The sequence below is a fragment of the Apium graveolens genome, chromosome 3 (assembly GCF_009905375.1).
Source record: "Apium graveolens cultivar Ventura chromosome 3, ASM990537v1, whole genome shotgun sequence".
Taxonomy (NCBI): domain Eukaryota; kingdom Viridiplantae; phylum Streptophyta; class Magnoliopsida; order Apiales; family Apiaceae; genus Apium; species Apium graveolens.
Window position 1 is genome coordinate 118,870,471 of NC_133649.1, and position 12,097 is coordinate 118,882,567.

Here is a 12,097-nt window from a genome sequence, read left to right on the forward strand (position 1 = left end):
TTGATTAACTCCATAATTAGCCAAAGTTTCCACCTTCATCGTCAAGGCCTTAAGTTAAGCAGCGATATCAGTTGCTTCATCCAACTCCAGAATTCCTGCGACTTTTCCCTGAGTCAGTCTCTGGGAAGGATTCTGGTACTCATTAGAAGCCATCAGTTCAATAAGTTCATAAGCTTCATCGTAGCTCTTAGCCCACAAGGCTCCTCCTGATGCTGCATCAAGCATGGGTCTAAAAGTCATACTCAATCCATTGTGGAAGCAATTAATAATCATCCAATCAGGCATGCCATGGTGTGGGCACTTCCTTAGCATTTCCTTATATCAATCTCAAGCCTCACATAGAGATTCCCCTATTTGCTGAGCAAACTGGGTAAGAGCATTCCTGATTGCAGCAGTCTTCGCCATGGGGAAGAATTTAGTGAGAAAATTTTGCGCAAGATCATCCCAAGTGGTGATAGATCCTGCGGGCAGAGAGTGTAACCAGCACTTAGCCTTGTCCATTAGAGAGAATAGGAATAGGCGTAGCTTGATAGCGTCTTCAGTCACATCATTGAATTTAAAAGTGTCATAAAGCTCAATGAAATCCCTGATGTAAATGTTGGGGTCTTCTGTAGGAGAACCCCCAAACTGAACTGAGTTATATATCATCTGAATCATTCTTGACTTTATCTCAAAAGTGTTAGCCCTGATGGCCGGTCTGATGATGCTTGACCGAATGTCATTAATCTTCGGCTGAGAATAGTCCATCAAAGCCTTCGGATTTTCTGCTTGATCTCCCATTTCTACTACACTTGGTTCTTCGACTTTCTCTTCTTCTTCTACCTTCTTTTCTTCCTCAAAAACTTCCTTCCGAACTATCACAACTTCTTCCTCGGCTTTATCCAGTGTTCTCTTACGAGTACGCGAACGCGTATGTATACACCCTCACTAGAGTACCTGAAATAAGACAAGGAAACAGATAAGTAACAATGTCCAAGTCAATAAACTTTAACGACCACTGATGGAAAGCACATAAATAATCAATTAACACTGCAGTCCCCGGCAGTGGCGCCAAAAACTTGTTAGTCGCTAAAAACGCGCTAATAATACACGCAAGTATACGAGTTCGCAAGTAGTATAGAATCTTTTCTAGTTCGTTCCCACAGAGACTGTATTGGTTAACTAATTAATTTACACACTTAAGCAACAATGTATGGTTGTTATTCAATTCTAAGATGATAACTAATTGAGGTTGTTATAACTAAGAACTGAACTTATAATTATAACTATGAGCATAAGATTAATTGAATTAATAAGTATGACAAACATGGGATTCTAACTTCATTCAATAGCCTTATTGATCTTAACCTTAGCATGCAATGGTGATGATACTAATCAGATAACAGAAACTATTTAATGCCAACTTTCATTGCGCGAGTACCATACTACCAGACATCCACAAAAGAGATAGAAGCCGAATATACACCAATTATATTGAGACCCTATATGTCTATAGAATTTGACAACATAACGGTTTAAGCACAAGTTATCTATCTTGATTACATAGGGTAAGTAAGATGGTTAAAATTACCTACAAATCATGCATGACAATACACGAACCTATGTTAGCATTGCAAGTTCTAAATTCTTAAGTTCACTTTCGCTTCATTAAGAATTAACACACTATCTTATAAGTTCGCGACACTCATAAGACGAATATGCACAACCAACACTAGGATATCATACAATCACCACATACTAAGGCATCAAACAATTTAACTAAAGAAATCCATAAATAAATCTGTTAGAACCCCACAATAACGAGTAGCCCATAATCGGACTCATCATCAACGTGGGTTCCGATAAAAGCATGGTATGTAAAATATAGTCTTTATAATGAATAATTAAAACCAAGTACTAACAAGAGTATAGGTTCAACAAAACAAGAAACGAGCATCCAAGATTACAACTCAAAACAAAGATTCACAAGAATAAACTAGATCGTTTTCGCCTTTGTTGAATTGTTCTATAGGTCTCTTGTTGTCTTCTCCTTGTGCTCTGGTAAGTCTCCTTATTAAAAAACGATCTTTAGTTATCAATATATAGCAGTCCAATCAACCCAGGAGTCCATAAAATAGAATTATAAAAGAATCAGGATTATATTATCCCGACACGGCGCGGCCGCATGCTTCATCAGCGCGGGCGCGCTAGCTTTCTGTACTTCGGCGCGGCCACGCACTTGTTCAGCGCGGGCGCGCTGGGCTTCTGCCAGAAATAACTTCTTTTCTTTTTCTTTATCCTACAGCTTCGAGCCGGCTTCAACGAGCTTTTATTCCAGCACCACTGAGACACCATATTAGCACCAAAACAATGATAATTCACCTAATTCACAGATTAATGCATGAAATGCAAAAACCACTAAAAAACATGTTAAAACACTTAACAACTCGAGTACAAATGCACCAATCCAAAGCTTATTAGAGCATTATAAAGTGTCATAAATGCCACTCAACAGGAGTCACAACGGTCTCGCTTAAAACCCACAACCTTACAAGTTCAATGAACTCGCTTTTGACAAAATCGCCCCGTGTCAGAAACAAAGACATTTTTTTTTTATTCCGTGTTTCATAAACACGAGAATCTCATAATCGTTTGTTCATTTTAAAATCTTGAATCGTTACAGATTTTATCTTGTTTAGCAAGCATGACATGGGTGTCGTATCTAATACATACATCCTTAATCTAATTAAGCATGCATCTTATAAACTACTCTACACATACATTCATCATATGCGCATATATATGTAAAGTGCAATAAATAAACATGGTTGGTTATGGATTCATCCTATGTGATCTTTATCAAGCTAATGACAAAGATCTAGGTCAATCTGTAACATCCAGGATATATCGTGTAATTATTTTTATTAATAAATAATTATTATATGTGTTCAGTATCTATTCTGTGAATTATTGTTAAGTGTTAAATGTGTTTGGATGTTTAAAAATAATATTAATTGAATATTTTAATTTTTATATGTCCAAAATAAAATATAGATAATTGTCATATCTTCCTATTTATTTTGATGATGATTTATAATTTTATAGGAATTATATGGATTTTATAAAATCTTTTTCCGAGTATTTAAAAACTATTTTATACAATCGGGAACCAATCGACGTCATCCGTTTTTACGTTTTTATAACCCGAAACTCTTCCGAGAACTCCTTCCTAACCTAATTGTAATATTCCGAGCATTTTCCATGTTTTGACTTTTTCGATCCGGCGTACGGTTTGTCCTGCGCGGGTCCCGGCGTAACATTTTCGATACATTATTTGTTTCGGTAAATCGATAAAACTCGTATTTTCGATAAACGGGATCTTTTTATTAAACTATCATAATTATTACCTCGTAGTACGTGTAACCAGGCGCTGAGACCAAGACCGCAGTACAAATTGTACTGATTTAGATAATTATCCCGAAAACCGGTACCGTTTGGATCAGTTTTTATAAATAAACGTACCATTTTATACCCGGAATGATCTAACGGGATACTAATTTTCCGTAATTATAAATAACCTTTTACCATATTTTATTCCGTATCAAAATCATTTGCAGTCAGTTAAATATATAATTTTCCAGAGAAAACCCCTAAATTCATAAAACCTTCTGAGAATCAAACTACAATTTCAAGGTGTTATTGAAATCAGTTGGGAAAGTTGGAGTAACCAAATCGAAGGTCTCGAGGAGTACTATCAGATTCTGTGTTCCATATCACTGCAGAAATCAAGGTTTATTTTCTGAAAATTTATTTATGTTCGAATTATTTTTATTAAAAATATGATTTTTTGTTCGAATGATTGTTAGAATGATTTGATAATTGCATGTTGTAGAGCTTTTTTTCCTGATGATTTTCATATGTCATACGTCTGATTTGGAGTTCAATAACATGTTCAAAATTGAGTTTAATTTTCGAATTTTGAAATTAGGGTTTATAACACGTATGAATGTTTTCAATTGAAATTTGGGGCTTTTTGATTTAGGGGTTATTAGCTGTTAATTTATAGTGGGTTGTGTTCTTTATGAAATTTGCGATCGATTGGTATATAGCTTGTTAATAGAGGATGTCTGAATCGAAGGGAGTTGTGTTTTGAAATTCCTGATGTTTCGCCGGAAACCGGCAAAGTTCTTGGCCATTTTCCGGCCAGGACAGGGGTTATTGTTGTGTTTTGATTGCATAAATAGATTCCTGATGTTGTGTAGAGTATATCTGGAGGTGATGGTGGTGGGAGGATGCAGGAGGCGAGTTCTACGGCGAACCCCGACTGTTTTCCGGCGAGGGCTGGAAAAATTACAATTTAGTACCTCAATTATTGGGGACGATGAAATTTAGTCCCTGAAGTTTTCAGAGTTTGCAAATTTTGGATTCCTGTTTTAAAAATATTCAAAAATCATATTTCCTATTTATTTTTATTATAAAAATTCGTTTTTAATTTCTGAAAATTCCAAAAATTATTATTTTAATTTCAAAAATTATTTTTAATTCAAAAATAAATCTGAATTAATTAGTTAATTAATTTCAGCTAATTTTTAATTGATTAATTGGTCAATTAATTCGAAAATTAATTGATTAATTGATTTTATTTATTATTAATTGATTTTAATTAATTATTTAATTAGATTTAATTATTTAAAAATGATTTAAAAATTCCGAAAAATAGTTTCGAGCTTTGAAATATTATTTTAAATTGTTTTCAAGGCTCGATAATTATTATAAACTTGTTTTGAAGCCAGATTGGGCCAACCGAACCCTGTTTATTACTCCGAAATTGATCCAACGACCTGTTTTAATTCCGAAAAATGTTTTAAAAATCATTTTAAATACCCGAAAGCCTGTTTATGACCGGAGACTCCATTATAAATGATATATCATTGATTATTTGACGTGTTATGTGCTATATGTGACTTGTTGGTTAACCGTCGGTCTATATATTCGGTGTTTACTTGTTTATAATATAACTTTCGATCGGTTAATCGGATTTGGGTAAAATGAAGGGTAGATAGAAGTATATGTCGAATAGAATCGTATGAGTTGAATATTGATAGATGCTTATGATATGTGAGCAAAAGAGGCAAGGCGTAGGAAAGGGAAACAGATAGTCGAGGAGTAGACAGTTGTGATTGAAAGCGAGTGCAGAATAATAAGCTAGTACCAGGAAAGTGTTCTGAACTTTCTCGAGATATATTATAGTTGATTGATAGACCTGTTTTATATTGCAAGTGCTTTGATGCACTGAACCCAAAACCATGATTCCAGTTATTGATCTTGAGCCGTAAACCTGATTCTTTCTAGACCATTGATTGTTGTACACCCAAATACGAACCTCAAATATACGATACTCCTCCACAAATACATACAAACTAAATATCAAACACTGAACCAGATTGCTTACACACTCAAACCATTTTATCTTATGTTTTGAAAGACCAAATCCTTGAAACCTTGAAATATTGATTCCTTTGTTATCCAATTCTTTCATTACCCAACAGCCAAGCTTTGAAAATGCCATATTGATCCTTATGAAGATTGAAACCATTTCATTATCGAACACCCAGTGTTGTTTGTGATTCTGTTAATTGCTTTACATTATTTATTCTGTTATTATGTTAGAATTGGATTGTTTTTTTTATAAAATTGTGGACCAGATTCGTGGTCAGGCCATATAATGGTCAAGTTAGGCCAATGTGTGCCTTGGATCCAGTAGTTAGAGCAGTGATGTGTGCTTTGCTCGGGGTTAGTGTGTGACTGATCAACAGCCTAACCTTGGTTTTCAAAATGAAAATATAATATCCAATTCTAAATCATAATCCATTGTTCACTTGATATCATAACCATTTTCACCTGATGATCATTATTCTCGGTTTTGTCATTGTGACTTGCTGAGCTAGTTAGCTCATTTGTGCGATGTTGTTTATGATCTTTTCCAGTTAAGAAGGAACCAGTTGGTACCGAGGATCCCCAGTCCAGCGCGAGAACTAGGGGTTCAGGTTGATCGAGTTACACTAGTAGGATTCTTTTGGGATAGTTTGAGTTTGTAAAAGTTTGTAATAATGTTTAATACTCAGTTCTGAGTTTGAATAGTTGGGATTTGAACGATTTATAATATAAGTGTGTTTGGCTTGTGTGCATACTTTAACCTGTTGCGGTTCGTGGTAGTTGGTAAGTAGGGTCACTGCATATTATTATTTTATTATTGTTATAAGCAGGTTATAAATAAGGTGTGTGTGGATCCCAAACTTCTGACCTGGGTTTGGAGGGCGCCACACAATCTAAGGTAGAAAATAAATCCAGGTTAACTATTACATTTCTTCTTTCTTGTATTGCTTCCTTGGATGGCCTCCATGTGGGATTACCCTTGATCTTAAAATATTCATGTCTTCATGTACATTACAAGAATGAAATATGAAAACTAATCTAATAAACTTACAAGAAGAACTCGAGTTACATTCAAGATTTAATAATTACAAGATTAAACGACATGCAAGCTGTATTTGAAAAACCAAAACCATTAACCTAAGGTCATAAGCCAAAACCATCCACCATGCTCAATTAACACAAAATAACATGTTAAAACACATAATCTGATCTTAACATATCATACCCATCATGATCTAATCATAAAAACCAAATATTGAAAAAATCAAAAGATTCGAAATTAAATCTGATAACATTAAATCGAAGATTACAGGGCCTAAACGACATCAAACGCCTTACAGATCAGTCGATGATAGCTTTATCTATCAGTTACGTTCAGACGCTCGATTCCATATGAAATAGCGTATTTGTTCGCCAAAATTGGACACCAGACACAGATTTCAGCAAATCCGCTGCATCCGATTCAGAATCATATCAAATACGATTCTTATAATAACAACAAACACAAAACATGTATATATCAGTATATATACAGATTATATAATCATCATATGATTATACAACTCTCATGAATATCATATATTCAAAACATATATATACGCATATATAAACATAACAACATGTAAAACATACAAAATCGCATACATAACAGTCATGGAATATTGTATACATGTTATCATCATAAAACCAGTAAACATATAAACGAATTAAACACTTTTCGCAAGTAGCTCTGATGCCATTGAAGGGTATCAAGCACATAAACGCAACGGAAACGGTAATTAAAAACATGAAAAATTAGAATTTTCGAAACCCACCGCAGGATCCATGCGAAAAATAGATATTTAATTCGTAAATCATATTGTTTACCTTAAAAAGCTTTACAAATTAGTTGACTAATGGAGATCCAAAGCTTGTTCAATCACCATGCATCCCGCTCTCGCGATCTACGCTCTATCGGTATCCACACGAATGCTTGAACGCAAGGATTGAATGTGTACTAAATAAAATCTCAAACCTACCTTCTTTCAAGACACCAATGAAAACTCATTACAAATCTCTTGGGAAAAAATCAAAGAAATTGCAAGTTACTAAGCGGGCCATCTGGAACTATTTCAATCAAAATAATTTTCTACCTCTAAACTGGTGCATCACAGATGATTACTACTTTCAACAATTATTTGAAGAAATAGTCAAAGTTTGGGTTGTATCATTGAGGGAAGTCAGAATATACTATCAGAATGGTTCCTACACTTTACTTGGCAGAAATTTAATGGATAATTTTTCAACCCACAGAGATTAAGAGGGTGATTAGCTTACTGAAGGATAAGGATACAAGTACATTGGCATGAAAATTTGTATTGGGTGTGTGGTTGATAGTAAGGGAAGAAAGAAGAGCAAGAGAAAAGGCTGGAAGAGAAGAAAGGGAAAGAATATATGCTGAAGAGATAGAAATATTTGATCAAAAAACTGAGGACCTCAAGGCAAAGGGGATGAGCAGAATTTCTAAGGATAAACATTTTTTGAACATTAAAGTTGGCATATTCTCAAGAATAAGAGTATATTACTTGAATAGCTATTCATTAGATGATTGGATCAAGACTGTGGAAGCTCTAAGAGGGACACAGATCATAGAGGAATTGCAAGTGCTTGTAAATTTAAAGGACCTAATTAGACAAGAAATATGCTATGAGAAATTTGTGTGATGAATGTACTCATTGAACTCATATATTTTAGCAGTGTATAAAAGTTATATTTATTAATCTGTCAATATATATTATTTCATTGTAACTTGGGGTTAGTCTTGTTACCAGGCATGAATTTGTGATAAGCAATCTTCTCACAAATCGGGGGAGACTGTTGTGCAAAACATGCCTGTAACATAACAAGACTAAGTCAAATTGACAACCCTAAGAATTAGTTGTATGATAATCTAAATTTGTATTTTGTATTGTCTTACTTGAGTCTGTAATAATGTCAAAGATTAGACTGGAGTATTTTTCTGTAAATAGTCTCAAACCTAAGAATAAACTCTGGATGAAGATCAAGAAGATCATGCCTCGGAGAAACTGTGAAGAAGCTTGGAGTTGAATAAATTTGTTTTGGGAAAAATATTTTAAGTTAAGATATCTACAAGTCATATATCAAGTCATATAAAGAAGTCATTCGAGAACTCCAGAATGACTTATCGAGAAGTCCAAATTGGCTTATCGAGTAGTCCTAGAGATATCAACAAGCCAAATAAAGATGTGAAAATTGGAGATATCGACAATTCATTTCTGCATATCGAGAACTAAGAGATATCGACAAGTCAAATGAAGATGTGAACATTAGAGATATCGACAAGTTATTTCTACATGCAGGGATTTGGAGACCTCGACAAGCCAAGGTTAATTATAGAGAACTCGGAGATCTTAACAAGTCAAAGTTACATATCAAGAAGTCAGAGACCTCGATAAGCCAAATTCACTTATAGAGAATTTGGAGACCTCGACTAGACAAAACACTTATAGAGAACTAAGAGATCTCGATAAGCCATTATACTTATCGAGATGTTAGTTCTCTATACACCAAACTGGAGATCTCGATATGAAGATCAAGTACAGAATATAGACAAGTTAAATATTCAATTATCAATCAACAAACGATCTAATCAATTAGATTAAAAAGTCTACAAAAGCAGTTTGAAGAGTTCAAGATCAAAGGTCAAGATTAACTGACAAAGGAAAGTCATAGATCCACAGTATTTGCAAAGATACACAAATCCAGAAATGGAAAGCTTTAGAGATAACTTAAAGTAGGGTTTAGAACATCTTATTGCATGTTGTGTAAACATGTGTTTACTAATCTATAAAGTAAACATTGGTCCTTTGCTTTTAAATGGTATCAAACAGATCTAATTTTTCTAGTAACTCTCTCAAGTAAAAAGTTGAGTTCTTTATTTACAAATAATCCAGGATTTGTAGCAAAATACTAGCTTGATTTTAATAAAAATTAAGTGAGTTTTGAAATATTGTGTGCACTGTTTAATTTCAGTTAACATAATATCACTACATTTCTAATCTAATTTGTTAACCAAGCAACAAACACTCAAAAAACCTTAAAATAACCAAAACACATTCACCCCCGTTTGTGTTATATTCATTACCTAACACTGTGTTATATGTCAAGCATATTTAAACTGTGTTTTTAAAAAAGATATAAAATATTATTTTGAGTCGTTAAACAGTAGTTGCTTGCTGGGCTTCACAGCCCATTCTTTTAATATTTCAGGTTTCGGCTAAGATTCGAGTTGGATAGCATTGGAGTTCGAGAACCTTAAGTTTGGAGTAAATTGACTTTTGGACTTAAGTTAACTGCACTTTTGTAATTTGTAATAGTCACCTTTGTGATAGACTTTTAAATTAGTAAATTGTATTTTTTTTTTAGTTTCAATTTAGATTTAATAGTCCGGAAGTGCGGGTTGTTACAGAAAGTTTGTGATATAATGTAATTGGTCTAAAATTTAGAGGTGGACTTCTATTTATTAGTTAAAATTAAAATAAAAAATACATGATCCGTTAACTCGGTAATATTCAAATTAGAATCATTATTTAACTGTAGTTAGTATTATAAGTTGGGAATGATAAATAAAGAAAGTTTTTAATATAATGTGATTGATCTAAAATTTAGGAATGACTTTTTATTGGTTAAGATTATATGAAAAATACGTGATTGGTTAACTCAGATATTATAAAGAATGATAAATTGATATTTATAATATATTTAGTCTGTAAATATAATAATAAAATAATATAAAAATTTAGATTAGTATAGATAAGTTAATATAAATGAGACATAATAGATTTTAAAAAGGTTTCATACATTATTAGTTAAACTATTATTCAATAAACATTGTCGGAGGCTGCCTACTCCAAAATTTTCCTTAAAAATGTTATATGTTAATTATGTACTTAGTAACTTTATTAATATAATATGTGCGTACACATATGTATGTCACGTCATTTGATAAAATTTGGGAACTTTTTTTGGGAAATTAATAGTATTTTTAAATAAAAAAATTTATAAATATAAATTTTTAATTTTGGGCAGAGTGTTTAATATTAAATAAATTTTGCCACTAAACACGATTTGACAATATACTGGGCCCGTTTAGATTTTTTTAAAATGTAATTATTCGTAACTTAAAAGTAAAAAATGTTATATAACTGATATGTGAATTATTTTTTATAAGATAGTTAGGTATTTGGATAATTTTTTAGGTAAAACATAATCTTAAGTTTTAAATTATTTATAAAATATTTCAAAATTTTAATATAATAAATATACATAAATTTCAAATTAAAAAACTTTCAAAAACACTCTATTAGAAATAAAATGTAAAACACCTACCTGTGATAACTTAATAATACTCCATCAGTCCCGATCAATTGTTATCTTTTATGAGAGAGTGTCCGACACGTATTTTAAGATGAATTATATAAAAAATTAATTTTTTTCTGAATAAAAATAGAATGTTTAAACTTTTATTCTTAAAAATAAAATTTTAAAATAAAATTATAGAACTATAATTTCTATTCATCTTAAAATGCGTGTCGGACACTCTCTTAGAAACGATAACAATTGGGAGGGACGTGGTGAGTATTTTTTATCATAATTAAACACGCTCAAATTCTTTTCATAAGAATATAAAACCAGAAAGATTCAAATAATACGTTAAATAAAAAATTACGAACACCCGCAATGAATTCACAAAGAATGAAAAGAAAGAAAAAAATATCCAAAATACCTCTTTTTGGATGTCCTTTTGCCCAAAATACCCATTTTGAAAAAAGGTACCCAAAATACTCACCAGATACGCCACTTATACTGGAGTATTAGGATGATACGCCACTTTGAATGGAGTATCAGGATGATACTCTTTTGTCACTAGAGTATCATGGCTGATACTCCTCTATCAGTAGAGTATCGGTCTTGATACTTCTTTTCCAGTAAAGTATCATTTTTAAATATTTTTAGAAATATTTAAAAAATAATTTTAATAAATTTTAAAATTTTAGATGATACTTCACTGACAAAGGAGAATCTCACATGTTACTCCACTGACAAAGGAGTATATGGGTTGATACTCCACTGACAAAGGAGCATATGAGTCGATACTCCACTGACAAAGGAGTATCATCCTGATACTCCTATATCAGTGGAGTATCAAGCTGATACTCTACTAAAAGTGGAGTATTTGGTAGGTATTTTGGGCAGGTTAAAATTCTTGTGGATATTTTGGGCAATTTTTATTTAAAATAGTTATTTAGTCTTTTCACTCGAAAAGGAATCTATGAGAATAGTATGAGAAATTACCCAAAACGAATGTTAAATAATAAAAATAAGTCGGGTTTGGAAAGGAAAGTACATGTGTATGTAATTTCAAACAGTGTTATAAAAATCGAAAATATGATCTAATCGCTTGAGTTAATGATTAAGGATTAATGTAAGATCGGAGGTTAATCGGAGTAATATATATTTACTAATATACTATTGTGATTATATTATTTACTCATTTACTAATATATATTTATTATATTATAGACTCTATAATTACTCAAATTTAAATATATTTCGATAAATAAAATTTATAAAAATTAATTAAATTTTAAAAATTAAACCAGTCTGGTATCTTGTTGAAAAT

At 32.2% G+C, this 12,097-nt stretch overlaps 1 non-coding gene across 1 annotated transcript; it reads left to right on the forward strand.

The window, feature by feature from the left end:
• The first annotated feature begins 283 nt into the window (after positions 1–283).
• Positions 284–390, forward strand: LOC141715428 (small nucleolar RNA R71). Its single transcript, XR_012572192.1, has one exon. It is a non-coding gene; the product is annotated as a small nucleolar RNA R71 (small nucleolar RNA).
• The last annotated feature ends 11,707 nt before the right edge of the window (positions 391–12,097 follow it).